General features: G+C 36.2%; 1 non-coding gene across 1 annotated transcript; it reads right to left on the bottom strand.

Annotated features, from left to right (window-relative positions):
• Window positions 1-14,574: 14,574 nt before the first annotated feature.
• On the bottom strand, window positions 14,575-14,681 carry LOC111765275 (U6 spliceosomal RNA). Its single transcript, XR_002797663.1, has one exon. It is a non-coding gene; the product is annotated as a U6 spliceosomal RNA (small nuclear RNA).
• Window positions 14,682-14,995: the final 314 nt, after the last annotated feature.

The following is a 14,995-nucleotide window of genomic DNA, read 5'->3' as shown; positions in this document are numbered from 1 at the left end:
TCACTTCCCCATTTCTTTTCCCTTCCCCCCTCCCCTCCCCATCCCTCCCCCTCCCCTTCCCACTCCTTTCCTACTCCCCCTTGCCCTGCTGGTTTTCGCTGTCGGTGCCCATTCCCTGTGTGATCTTCTGTATCTATTTCTCTTTTTTGTCTTCTCTGCTTGTTTTTCTTTTCTAGGATTCACCAGGATTTGATCCTGGGGACATCTGATGTGGAGAGAGGTTTCCTGTCACTTGTGCCACCTCAGTTCCTGTTTTCTCTTGCACTTCACCTTGACTCTCCCCTTCGTCTCTCTTTTGTTGTGTCATCATCATGCTGTGTGACTCATTTGAGCAGGGAATGGCTCACCAGGTGGCCACTGGCTCGCCGTGTGGGCATGCTTTTTACCACAAGGGTCCAGGGATCAAACCCGGGTCCTCCCATGTGGTAGGCAGAAGCCCAATCACTTGAGCCACACTCACTTCCCCACTTCCCCTTTTAAGGCAGTCAGCTGATAGGATAAAATGTAATGCATTGCTAACTGCAATCTCCCTGGTTGATTATAGATGTAATAAACTAAGCAACCAACTCATTAAATATTAAAATCCATAAAGGTCCTTGTATTACAATTAGCTCAGTGCATGCTTGACCAAACAACTAGGCACAATTACCTGGCTGAACTGACACATTGGCCTAACAATCACAGTCCATCCCTTGCCAACTTGGCAGCCATATACAGTACCTTAAACCATACTTAATCTCTAAATAAAGACAATAACAGACATAAATATATATATTTCCACCTAACAATATTAAACTGTCCTGCATATAACTGGAACTACCCAAATTCCCTATGGAATAGGGTGCAAGTGCTGGGGTAATGTTCACTCTCAAACTTGACATCCTTAAATATTATGACATGAAACTAATACAATGTATGTCATATGATAAGGGAAACATTTAGGGAAGAAAACGAAGATATTTGTTTTATGTAGATACACAATCATAATCATGACAAAACAAGGAAGATGTTTATGACCATTACACTTTTCATTTCTATAACTGGTCACAAGGTCAAAGTTTGTATTTATCACTACCTTCTCCCACTACCCATTACTTGTTCCAGTTACCCTCAGCAAGCCCCTCAGATGGCCCTGATTCTTTGCTTGGTGGTGACCCAAACTTTCATTCCTGAAAATTCTGTCCATCAATAGTCCTGCTTGGATTTGGTTGCTGCAATTTTCCCTTGGCTTTAGTCACAGGGCATGGAAGTACTAAGAGATGCTATAGAGGATCTCCTGTATTCCAAGCAGACTCTTCTTTATCCCCATTATGTAGATGCAGTCCTATTTCTCCTTGATAGTCAGGATCGATGACCCCAGCCAGGACAGCATTTCTCTTCATTGCCTGTTGATTCAGAGGCATGAGGGGCTTTGCCAAGTGGCCAGGTGGCAGTCTTAACTTCCAGGTCAATGGGATCATTGTGTTCCCTGGTGTCATCACTCCTCCTTTTGGAACTAAGACCTGTCGACCAGAAGAGCTTAAGGTTTCAGGGACAGGAAACAAAAATTTTCCTAGTGGATCACTAGGGGTAATAGTGAGTGGTGCCACTCCCATTTCCATCCCTTGATTCTTGTACCTATGAATTCTGGCTATGGGAGAATCAGCACCATAGAGTAGACGCTGATTTAGAGCATACAAAATTTCCTGGAGAACATTGCCCCAACCCTGCAAGGTACTGCCACTTAGTTGGCACCATAACTGAGTCTTCAAAAGGCCATTCCACCAGTCTATTAATCTAGCTGCTTCAGGATGATGGGGAACATGGCAAGACCAGTGAATTCTATGAGCATGAGCCCATTCCCTTACATTATTTGCTGTGAAATGGGTTCTTGATAGATGACTTTTGATTAGATTGCTTCATTTAAGGGCCTTTGATTGGATTGCAGGAAGCTGGGTTGGTCCTAATCCTTTTACTGTAGTCTAATATAGACTAAGGACTGAAAGCAGAGACACACAGTAAGACAGACCATTTTACCTTGCTATGTAGGAGAGGACAGCAGGATTGCCTACAGCTGCAGAAAGACAGAAACTCTGAAAAGCTGAGAGACCGGAGGTTAGAATCAGCAGAGCAGCCCAAAGTTGAAGAGACAAGGCCTTGAGAGAGATCAATCATATGTCTCATCACCCACAGCTGAACTCAGAGAGAAAGTGAGCCTGGAGGAGAAGGCAGAGACCAGCTGCCGTTTTGCCTTGCCCTGTGTCAGGAGTCCAACCGTTGGCAAGACAGCATCTCTGCTGATGCCTTGATTTAAACATTTCCACAATCTCAGAATTGTAAGATTTTGCCCTAATAAATTCCCATTAAAAAGGCAACTCATTTTCTGGTATTTTTCTTGGGTAACATTTAGCAAACTAAACCACAAAATTATATAGTTGTGATATAATCAAAGCTGTTCTCTGGAAATGATTCACTTATTCATCCATTTATTTACTCACCTACTTATTCAAGAATTTATTTGAATAGCTGCAATATTTTGAACTTGCCCACTGAGAATTTTAAAGTTTTTTTTTTGGAATAATATTTGCTTGGATAAGTTAATTTCGAAATGTAGCAATTCCTTTACCTAAGGAAATATCTCAGAAAAAATGGAAATAGTATCTTCTTAGTTTCAAAAGTCTTAATACTGTCATTTGAGCCAGCAAAAATGTTTAAGAATCATATCAACTGTGTTTATTGACCATGTTCATAGTCCTCCAAATTTTGCTTTATAAGCATTTTATAAATAAAACATCGCAAGGAGAGTAACTGAAAAACACAAAGGAAAATGGGGAGGGGAGATTTGTAAATAAAGCATGTTAAATAGTTAAAGAACTTGATAAAGCTATGTGTTAATTTTCTAGAACACCAGTCCTTTTATATCTATGTAATTTTCATGTTAGTAAGGTACAAAGATTGGGCCCTTGAATACTGAATGTGTCTTTAGGGTAAGGTATATATTAAAATTTCCAAATTTTTCCTTGGATTAATTGAAGTATAGCATGAAGAGTACACAAAATATATGTGGTAAGACAATCTCAGATGACCACAAAGATAGTATTCTGATAAAAAGTTAATAATATATGCTAATAATAGTTTTTTAGCAACAGAGTAAGTTAATCAAATTATAGGCTGATTGCACTACAAGGATTCCTTGCTTAGCATTCAAGACATTAGAATTCTACAATGAAATATTTCTACTTGTCCAATAATATCCATTAATTTCTTTTTCATTTTAGTAATAGAGACACAGCCTTCAAATGTGGGCTGGCCACAAATGTGACCAAATAGAATATATTTGCCAGACTTTTCCATAGAGTTCTGCTTCATGACCAAATTCTGTCCAAAGAAACGAGACATGATGGATAGCAATTGCTGTGTACTCTCCTATTCTTTATTCCTGCTACCTACTGGCTGGGAGTTGGTGACAACTGGAGAATTTGTTTTGGACCCAGAAATGAATGCTAGATTTTAGAGATGGCAGGGACTCTCAAGCAAAACTATAACTCTGGTTTACAGAAAGAGAATATTTTTAAGTCAGTGTATTTTGTTCTCATTTTTACAACATCTTAGCTGATAACAAATATAAAACCCAATTCTGTCATTATCTAAGCTTTGGATTATTGAATAAATAATTTAGTGCTTTTGGGTTTCAGTGGACTAGTTGTATGCCAAAAACTTTTTCAACTCTAAAGTATATGAGTCTAAAACTAAAAGGGTTATGCTAGCATAGAAAACCCTTGGTACTTCTTACTACACCACACACACTCACAATATCCAGCAGATCAAATTACTTTCAAGTGATAATTGGTGTTGTAGTTTGGAGCTGTACTTCCCCCAGAAAAAAAGTATGATCTTAAACTTAATCTATTCCTGTGGGTGTGCAACCATTGTAAGCAGGGCCCTTTGTTGAGACTACTTCATTTACGGTGTGGCCAAACTCAATCAGGATGGGTCTTAGTCCTGTTACTGGAGCCCTTTATAAGCAGAATGAAATTCAAAGGGGGGGAGGTGAGATGGGGAAGTGAATGCCATGGGAAGAAGCTGAAGCAGAACCTGGAAGAGAAGGGGAAGGCCAGGAGAGTCTGCCATGTGCATTGCCATGTGACAATGGAGACCAGAACCAAGGATTACCAGTAGCCAACTCCAGAACACCAGTCTTTCAAAAGAAAGCATTGCTTGATGATGCCTTTATTTGGACATTTCCCTAGTCTCAAAATGGTGAGCTAATAAATTCACATTGTGTAAGCCAACCATTGCATGGTATTATTTGCTTGAGCACCCAAGGAAACTAAAACAATTGATTTACTATTGTTTGGTTAGCAAAAGTTTACTTTTCCTCTCACTTCTCATTAAATCATTTCAATCCCCTAAGATCCATTTTAAAACTGAGTTCCATTAGCTTATTTCATGTTTTAAGCAGTAATTACCCCTTCACCTGCATAAAGCAAGTGATTGGAATAGAAATAAGGAGGGTAAATAGTGTTCTCACAAAGCAAGCTGAAGGAAAATACTGGAAAATTAGTAGAGAAAAGGGAGAAGTGGTAGGCAGCAAAACATTCTCTCACTTGAAATATGAAAGAAGGAAAGAGTAATTTTTTGTCTTTGTTTTTTTAATATTACATTCAAAGACTATGAGGTCCCCATTTATCCCCCACTCCCCTCACCCCACTCCTCCCCCCATAGCAACAATCTCCTCCATCATCATGAGACATTCATTGCATTTGGTGAATACATCTCTGAGCACTGCTGCACCTCATGGTCAATGGTCCACATCATAGCTCACACTCTCCCACATTCCATCCAGTGGGCCATGGAAGGACATACATTGTCTGGTAACTGTCCCTGCAGCATCACCCAGAACAACTCCAAGTCCCCAAAATGCCTCCACATGGAAAGGGTAATTTTAATATTTCTTATAGAGAATCTTTGGTCCAACACACTAATGAGGGAGTATATTGACAGTGGTTGGCTAAATATGGTGTTGACTTTTGGTAGAGCTGTAATGACTACTAAGTTTAACTGATTATAGTCCAGGGGGACAAATTTCAGTCCCCATGTGAACAAGTAAACTATGCCTATTCCACAACCACATAGTATGCTCTTAACTTTGACCAGTTCTCTCTAAAGTGCATGTTCCTGGTCACACAAAGGATCATGTGTATGCAGATCAATGAAAATTGAACCTTACAATTAAGAAAGATTCTCAAGGCAGATGATAGATCAATAATGTCTCTTTAGCAGATGAAGGAGGGTGTGATAGTTTGAAGCTGTATGGACCCCAGAAAAACATGTTCTTACATTTAATCCATTCCTGTGGATATGAACCCATTGTAAGTAGGGCATTTTGATGATTTTACTTCAGTTAAGGAGTGACCCACCTTAACCAAGCTGGATCTCAATCCTATTCAAGGAATATTCTATAAACAGAATGAAATTCAGACACAGGAGGAAAACCACAGGAAGCAAGAAGCTGAAATTCAACAGAACACAGAAGAGAGTGGATATGCTTGGAAATGCCACCATGTGCATTGCCATGTAACAGAGGTGCTAAAGACCAAGGGTCTCTAGGAGCCAGCCCCAGAATACCACGGTCTTTGTGGAGAAAGCATTATCTTAAGGATGCCTTCATTTGGGCATTTTCCTGGCATCAAAGCCATGAACTAATAAAATCCCATTGTTTAACCTCGCCTGTTTCATGATATTTGCTTGAGAACCTAAGAAACTAAACTAGATGGAATGTACCCTTATATTTACAAGTGAAGAGGAGATTTGTCAGTTATCCAATTGTAATTTAAAAATTGAGCTTTAACTCCAGTTGAGTTTAGAGAGCTCACATTAGAGTTTGTGGTTTAACAAAGTCATGATTTTAGGAATCTCGAATGTAAATCACATTGGTGAACAAAGAGATATTGTAGCCTTGTGTATGACAATAGTGAGTGGTAAGAATGGTGGTGACTTGAGCAGTTCATGCTCCACTTAATGTGGTAGACAATTACAGTAACAAAAACTTTTTCATAAGACTCCTGATTTATATGGGCCTATTATCCAAAGGAATTAAAAAAATACACAGTGGATGAGTGTTAAATGCCTGATGAAAAAACAAAATGTATAAATTTTGTAAAAAAACAAACCTAATACTTAGCTCTTAATTATGTGTCTAAATATTTGTTCTCTCACTAGATAGTGAATTTCCAAAATGAACAAACAATGTCTTGCTTGACTTTTCATCAGAAGAATATGGCGTAGATTTTTTTTTAAAATTAGGGCAGTTATAGCTTTATAGTAAAATCATGCAAAAAGTACAAAAGTCCCACATGCACCCTCACACACAGTTTTCCTTATTATTAACATTTTGCATGAATATGGTGTCTTTGCTGCAACTGATGAACCAATACTATTATAATTATGTTATTAACCATAGTACATAGGTCACATTAGAGTTCACTCTTTGTGTTGTACAGTTCTATGGGTTTTTAAAAAACTGTTTATTCTGGTAACCTATATACAACATAAAATTTCACATTTTGTTGTATTGAACAGATTAGATGGTTACACATTATAGTGAGTATAACTAACACTGCTGATTTATAAATATGATTGTGGCTGAAGGGATAGTGTGTGGATGTAAATGCCAATGGAAAGGAAGCTGGAGATAAATCTAGAGACTATAATATAGTGATTTTGGTGGTAGATAAAGATTGTGGTTAATAGTATAAAAATAAGAATGTTCTTTTCAAAGTGTTAAGTATATGGTAAAACATGGGAAAATTACAACTAATGTAACTTATGGACATAGTAAACAGTAATATTGTAATATTTTTGCAGCAATGGCAAAAAAGATTATATCAATTCTAAAGGACAACAATGGAGGATATATTGGGGTATGGGATTTTTCCTTCTGGAATAAAGAAAACTGACTAAGGTGATGACAGCAAAATTCTGTGATGACAATGATAGCCACTGAGTGTACACTTTGATTGATCTGTACAAGGAATGGGATCTTATAATGTAGTGAGTCCTGTGGTGGTAAATGGACTGTGGTTAACACAGCAAATGTGAGAACATTCTCTCATGAACTATAACAAATATGTAATACTAATACAAAGGTATTAATAATTGGGTGGGTTGGGGAAAAATACACCAAATGTAAGATATGGTGTATAGTTGGTAGCAATATTTTGCCAGTACTCTTTCATAATTTATAACAAATACTTCACAACAATACGATGTGTTATATGGGAGCCCTGTTTGATGATTTGCATGTTTCCTTTATAAGTTCACAACTTTTATGGTTTAAGTATGTTCATGCTTGAATGATATAGTCAATGATTTTTTTAATGAAAAAAAATCCCATTTTAACCACTTTCAAGTGTATAATTCGGTGGTGCTAATTGTATTCACAATGTTGTTATAATGCAGAATTTGGTCACAATACATAGGCAGCAAAAATTTTTCTAATGTATTACCATAACTATAAACACTAGATTATATAAATCTCAATTATAATATCAATTTCACTTTCATAAACATATTTAAATTCTGGTGTAGTAAAAGTTTATTAGCATAAATAAATATAATTTGATATGTACAATAATAGTCCCAATAGTGGAGAACACAAAATTAAAAGGTCACTTAATCTATATAAATTACGGCATCAGAAAAATAAATCTTTAATCTTACTTTAATTAGACTTCATCATGGAAATTTAATGAATTTTATACATTTTGACAAAATCATTATGAAAAAAAGTATGTGCTTGTTGCAGGATTTTGTGTAAACTAAAGTGGATGAGGATAAAACAGATATAAACAGTAAGTAAATTACACAGAAATTTCTTGATGAAATAAAACAATTCTTTACAGTTTCTAGGTAATGGCAAAAGTATTTCTGGCAAGCAAAGCATAATTAACAGCAGTGTTAAAGCTTTGCTTTACATTCTTTTGGCAATTGAGTCTACTAAGTTGAAAGCTGTTAAGTAGAGTATTTGAGTTTTGTATTAATTTGCATTTCACTTGACTGCATTTTACTGTTTTGTAAGCATGAAACAGAGAGGTCTGGGTTCAACACAACAAATTACTATACAAAATAAAAAATTGCTACCCAAGCAGCTTTGCATTTCTACTGGGTTTGTCATGCTGTGAGTAAAAAAGAAAGAAAAGAAAAAGAAGTGTTGATTCTTTAGAGGCATTTCAGCAGCAGATCTGCACTATCAAAAATAGTCCTCAAACGTAGTTAGAGTTATCTAGAAATTCAGCAGTTTGCAAACAAGTGCACTAGGGAGTAGCTTTTTCACACTAAAATATTTTTGCTACACATCAGCAAGTCCTTAAGGGAACCTGCTGGCTCCAAAGGCTTGCAGTTTGCAGAGCAATAATATTTAGCCAGTGCTAACAGGGAGGCAGTGATATGACTGCTCTTGGTAGAACTACAACATTTGACCGAAAATGGTTTAACCACTGGGATTGAAAGGATAACTTCATTTTAATACTTATTTCTTACCCTTGAATATATTATTATATTTTGAAGGTCTAAGTTATATATGTACTGCCTACTCATCCCATAGGCATTGATCACCTGATACAGAATGAAAGGCAACTGATTTCCCAAATCAACAAATCCTATTGTTTGTACCTGCAATGTGCATGTATATTTGTGTCAAGTATGTATGTTTACCATCAATTTTGGTTTGGTTAAAAGTTGCCAATGGTGAAATTTGAAGCAAAGAGAATCTTTCTACAAGTGAGGGTACTATTGCCTGGGTCTGTTAATTCTCTGCACTATTAGAAATTGAATTATTTCAGGATAATATTCCTAAAGTCATTAGAGTATTTTAAATTCATTTTTTCCCATGTCAGCTTCCTTCCATAGATACCATGGGCCTCAATTATTTTATATCAATCTAATTAATTCATATGCCCATGATGTAAGATATTTTTGGATTGCTTGATCACAGGTCATCATATTTTATGGTACTTTTATTTTTGAGGACAAACCTGCAAGAGAACAACTATGTAAAAAGCATAGTTTTAATAAGCAAGGAAATAATAACTCTTTATTGAAGGGGCTTTTCTATTGGCAGCCATCCAGACAATGAATATATTTAGATATTTGCTCATTAGTGAAATGAAATGGTAACAGATTAATTTATACCTGTTTTATGTTTCCTCTGTTTCAAAGCTGCTCTTTTTATACACAATCTGATGATTTGTCTGCATCTTCTATTATATTTTTATCTCTAACTAGATATAAACTAATTTAATCTTACACAACTGAGGTGTTACCCCATCCCCCAAAAAATCTTCCTAGTCGTTTGTTTGAGAATACTGCTGTATATTTTAGTGACTGCAAAATCACACGATGTGTACCACTAGCAGGGCTGAGATATGTTAATGCAAGATACTGTAGGTGTCTGATAACTGATGTATTCCAAGAATATTTAGGGCAACTAAGAGCCTGTCTCAGTGGGAGAAGCTGCTGTTTATTACCAGATTTTCTAGAAACATCGAGGGACATAAAATGTATATTAATCCTAAAGGTAAATAATCTATTTTATACTGGACTAAGCATGGTTTGTTTGTTTTTTTTTAATTTTAATTTTAGATTTTTTTTTTTTTCAGATCCAGCACAAATCAAATACAGAGCAATCAGTGGTGAATTATGTGGAGGGGGAGAGGAGGCTGGAAGAGTAGTGGATGGCATCCTCCTACTTTGGCTATATATTCCAGTGCTGTCTTAATCCACCATTACTGGGGCATCTGCATTGTGGGTGGCCTCTAATAAAATTGATTTTTCACCCTCTTATGACTCTCTTTTGCCTATGATCTGCCATTGGCAACCTGGAGTACAAGAGGAGTGACTAATTGACACCTCATTTCAGCAGGAGTCAGCCCATCATGTTAAATTCCTTAAGGTTAAGGGCTTGCTATTATTTCCTAAATTTCCTTCATTGTGACCAGTACCACCCTAGGTAAAATAAGTACTGGATGCGTATTTGTTGAGTGAGTATCCTGGAAATTATGAGGTTTATGTCTTCTGACTCTTGCCGACAGTTGTCCTTTTTTATTTTTATTTTTCTGAGGAGGAACATTACTAAAAACAGATCATAAGCCTTTAAATTAAACAGAGCAAAATAGTTATTCTATCACCCATATTCTGGGCCACAGTCCCATGCAATGCCTGTTTTCACTTACTGTTTCTGAAAATGCTAAATAAATATACTTGCTATAACAAAGGAACAGCATTAGCCTGGGGGTAGCATCATAAGCCATTATGACTTCCAGCAAAAGGAAAGATTTGGAACAGAAATTCGAAGAATTATCTACTCATTTGAAATACTACCCTAACAATTCTGCTTACAGAAAAGATTAAATGACCCCTTACTTTTTCTTTCAATTACGATTACACAATGATGAATTTAGAGCTAGGGAGTTTTGAAATGCTAAATTCCCATGCAAATAATACATTTTTGAAAATGTGTTGAAATGACTATTTAGAAGCTGTGCTCACTTAAATGACTATTTAAGCACATTGTAGATAAATGCTATATCAAGGTCTCAGGGACTAGATATGCAGCAAGAGTTTTAAGTGGTTTAGATCTATTTTAACATGTGTTTTATATATCACCAATACTCTATTTTTCATGCAACCTTCTGCATGCACTTACTTATTCTGATCGTTTCCCCAAACAATTATAAGAATAATTTTAAGAGAGTTGCGAAGTATTTTTTAAACCGCTGAATTCAAATCGTTTATTCAGCAAAGAGGTTTTCGTTTTATTGCCCATGAGATGTTTCAGAGCTGAGTTTCTTTCCAGCACATTTTCCCAAATCTTTTAGATTGTTCACTTTGGTAGCCATCTCTGAGATGGTCCCCATTGATACTCACAGCCTGATATTTATTTCCTTGTGTAGTTCCTTTATACATTGTATCAAGATCTGTCTATGTGGCCAAAAGAATATGAGTGAGGCTGAAGAAATTTCTAAATTAGCCTTGCATACCTGGATTATTCAATTGGAAAGCCAGCTGTCATGTCAAGTAGTCTTATGGAGGGGATCCCTGTGACAGAAAACAGAAATCTTCTGACAACAGCTGGAACCAACCTATGAACTACATATGTTAGCCATCACAGAAGTGGATTCTCAGCACCAGTCAAACTTCCAGGTACCTGCAATCCCAATCGGCATCTTGACATCGAAGTCATGAGATATTTTAAGATAGAGCCACCCAGTTCAACTATTCTCAAATCCCTGACTCAAAGAAACAATATCATAATTTTTGGTTGTTGTTTCAAGCAACAACCAAGTTTTGAAGTAATTTGACAGTTATAGATAACTAATAGACTCACCCATTCCCTTTGCTTTCTGAAAAAAAATTGGTGGATTAATAATTCCATGATTTCTAGGGAGGAGGTTGTCATTCTGCAATCAAGAAAAACTTGGGTGTACAAATAGTCACTGTTGTGATCAATGGGTAGATTATTGGGAACTGCTTTCCCAATGAAAAATGATAATTGCTATTGTAATGAGAGTGAAAATGCTTATTCTTTTTTACTTATAAATATCTCTAAGGTTTATAATTCAGCAAGCTAATATGTTTGCATTGCTTATAATCACATAAGGAAATTCTGATAAGTAAAACCATGTGAACTTCTTCATCCCTATTGTGATAAGCAGAATAATGGCCTGTAAAGATGTCTATGTCTAAATACCTAGAAACTATGAATGGGTTGCTTTACATGGCAAAAAGGATTTTGCAGCTGTTAGATTCCAAAAAATTGTACAGGCAGGGAACAGGTGAAGCACTTAATAAAGGTGAAGCCATGAACGTAAAATCAGAGAGGATTACTCCCAGGACTTGAAATCAAATGGAGTATGCCAAGCTGGAGTTCAAAATTGTTTAGGACCGGTGATACTTTTTTTCTTTTCTGTATTTTCCTTTTTTGGATGGGAATGTCTATCTATGACTGTTATCCTATGCCTGACTTTAGATTTTATTGTGGGACCAGGTAACTGTTCCTTGGGTTCTACAGGTTCATAGATGGAGAGGAACTGCGGCCTAAAATGGAATATACCAAGAATCTCACCTGTACTTGATTCATATGATGAAGATGATAAGATTTGGGACTTTTGAGTTGATGAGGCTTTGAATTTTTAGGTGCTGCCATAATGGACTTTGGAGACTCTGGAATGACATGACCATATTTTGCATTTGAAATGGTCATGAATCTTTGGAGGCTAAAGTTTGAACTGTGGTAGGCAGAATAATGGCCCTCCAAATATATCCATATCCTAATCCCTGGAACCTGTGGACATATTACCTTATGGATCAATGGAATTCAAAGGGAATTCAAAGATGTGATTAGATATTTTTATTTTTTTATTTTTTATGTATTTATTTATTTTTAAAAGGATTTTTTATTTATTTATTTCTCTCCCCTTCCCCTTCCCTGCCCACCCCAATTGTCTGTTCTCTGTGTGTATTTGCTGCGTCGTCTTCTTTGTCCACCGCTGTTGTTGTCAGCGGCACCGGGAATCTGTGTTTCCTTTTGTTGCGTCATCTTGTGTCAGCTCTCCGTGTGTGCGGCTCCATTCCTGGGCAGGCTGCACTTTCTTTCGCGCTGGACAGCTCTCCTTACGGGGTGCACTCCTTGCATGTGCAGCAGGGCACTCCTTGTGTGCATCAGCACTGCACATGGGCCAGCTCCACATGGGTCAAGGAGGCCCGGGGTTTGAACCGCGGACCTCCCATGTGGGGGACTGATGCCCTAACCACTGGGCCAATTCCGCCACCTAGATATTTTTGGATGGGGAGATTTTCCTGGATTATCTAGGTGGGACCAATATAATCACAGGGTGCTTAAAAGTGAAGAAGGCAGATTCAGTGAGTTTGAAGACACTCTGCAACTGGCTTTGAAGATGGAGGAAGAGCACCTAGCCAAGAAATGAAAGTGGCCTCTAAAAGCTGAAAAAGGCAAAGAAATAGCTATTCCTCTAGAGTCTCCAAAAGAAATGCAGTCTTGCCAATACCTTGATTTTTGCCCTATAAAACTCATTTCAGACATCTGACCTCCAGAACTGAAAGACAGATTAGTGCTGATTTAATCCACTGTTATAATTTGCAATAGAAGCAATAGGAAATAATACATCCATATTGGAAAATAAATGTACTAAATATTAATGTTATCATGACATTAATTGTACCATCTTCAAAAGGTGAAGAGAATACTTTAAATGACAATTATCCATAGAATGCATTGTTGTCATTTAGATTATTTGCAACTATTATCTGATTTGTGATGACTGTGTGTTCTCTTTCTCTGTAGCTGAAATATTTGTTGCTTGGAAGAGGTTAACAATATTATGTTGCCAGTATTAACCACAAACCCATTTTCATTGAACCAGCTGGTGTTTATTCAGTAAATACTTGATGATTAAAACTTTCATTATTTCATTTTATTTCTTTGTTCTGTGTTTTTTAAAAAATCAAGATATAATTTACATGAAGTCCACACTTTTCAGCATTTAATTTGAAAAATTTATACACCAAAGAAATCATCATGCAAAACAAGATAACCCACCTTTCCATTATTTCCCTTGTTTACCTTATATTTGAGTCCCATTCTCAAAGAGGCAATTACTTTAACTTCCTTCACTCAACATAATACTAATGGTTTCTCACGGTATGATTATAACACAAATTTCTTATTTATTCTATCATTGTTTTTTTTTAATTTTTGGCCATTATGAATAAGAATGCTATAAACACTATTCAACAGTCTTCATATGAACACAATTTTTCATTTCTTTTGAATAAATTCCCAAGAGGTCTGAGTTAGGGTAAATACTGGTTTAACTTTATCAGAAACTGACAACTTTATCAGAAGCAATGTTCCAAAGGGGTCAAAACATTTTAGACACCTGCCAACAATATATGAGAATTGCAATTGCTCTATATACTTGCCAATATTTGGTATTTGCAGATTTCTTAACTTTAAATAATTCAACGAGAATGAAATATCCCATTGCTGTATTTTAATTTTCATTTTACTGATGATTATTAACATTATCTCTTTGAGATATATATATATCTTATATTTCAAGTGTCTTTTCAAGTCTTTTGCCCACTTTTATTGGATTGTTTGAATTTGTATTACTAATAAGAACTTTTAATGCTGAGTACAATTCATTTGCATTGCATTTCCTATCAGACTGTGACTTGCCTATTCATTTTCTTAATGTTGACTTTTGTGAACAAAAAGTTTTAATTTTGATGAAGTTCCATTTATCATTTATTTTCCTTTTTTTTTTTTTTTAATTTTTTTTTTTTATTGACTTTGTAATAATATTACATTAAAAATATATATGTGAGGTCCCATTCAACCCCACCCCCCCACCCCCCCTCTCCCCCCCCCCCAACAACACTCGTTCCCATCATCATGACACATCCATTGGATTTGGTAAGTACATCTTTGGGCACCTCTGCACCTCATATACATTGGTTCACATCATGGCCCATACTCTCCTCTATTCCATCATGTAGGCCCTGTGAGGATTTAAAAATATGGAACGCTTCACGAATTTGCGTGTCATCCTTGCGCAGGGGCCATGCTAATCTTCTCTGTATCGTTCCAATTTTAGTATATGTGCTGCCGAAGCGAGCACTATTTTCCTTTTATATTTAGTGCTTTTTGTATCCTGGCTTAGACATCTTTAGCTGTGTTACGGTTCCAAAAAATTATGATTCTGACTTTTATACTTAAATATCTAATTCATATTAATTTTAGGATATGAGGTGAAATATGGATCAACAGTCATATATATATATTTATGCATAAATGTGGATGTCCACTTGTTCCAACATCAAAATGAGTTAAAAAAAAAAGATTTTTCTTCAATGAATTGCCTAAATGCCTTTGTCAAAAATCATTGACTGTATATATGTAGGTATGTGTCTAGGCTCTCTCTGTCCTTTTCCA

The sequence above is a fragment of the Dasypus novemcinctus genome, chromosome 1, assembly GCF_030445035.2.
Source record: "Dasypus novemcinctus isolate mDasNov1 chromosome 1, mDasNov1.1.hap2, whole genome shotgun sequence".
NCBI lineage: Eukaryota > Metazoa > Chordata > Mammalia > Cingulata > Dasypodidae > Dasypus > Dasypus novemcinctus.
The sequence above is the reverse complement of the archived record's forward strand: the minus strand, read 5'-3'. Positions and strand labels throughout refer to the sequence as shown.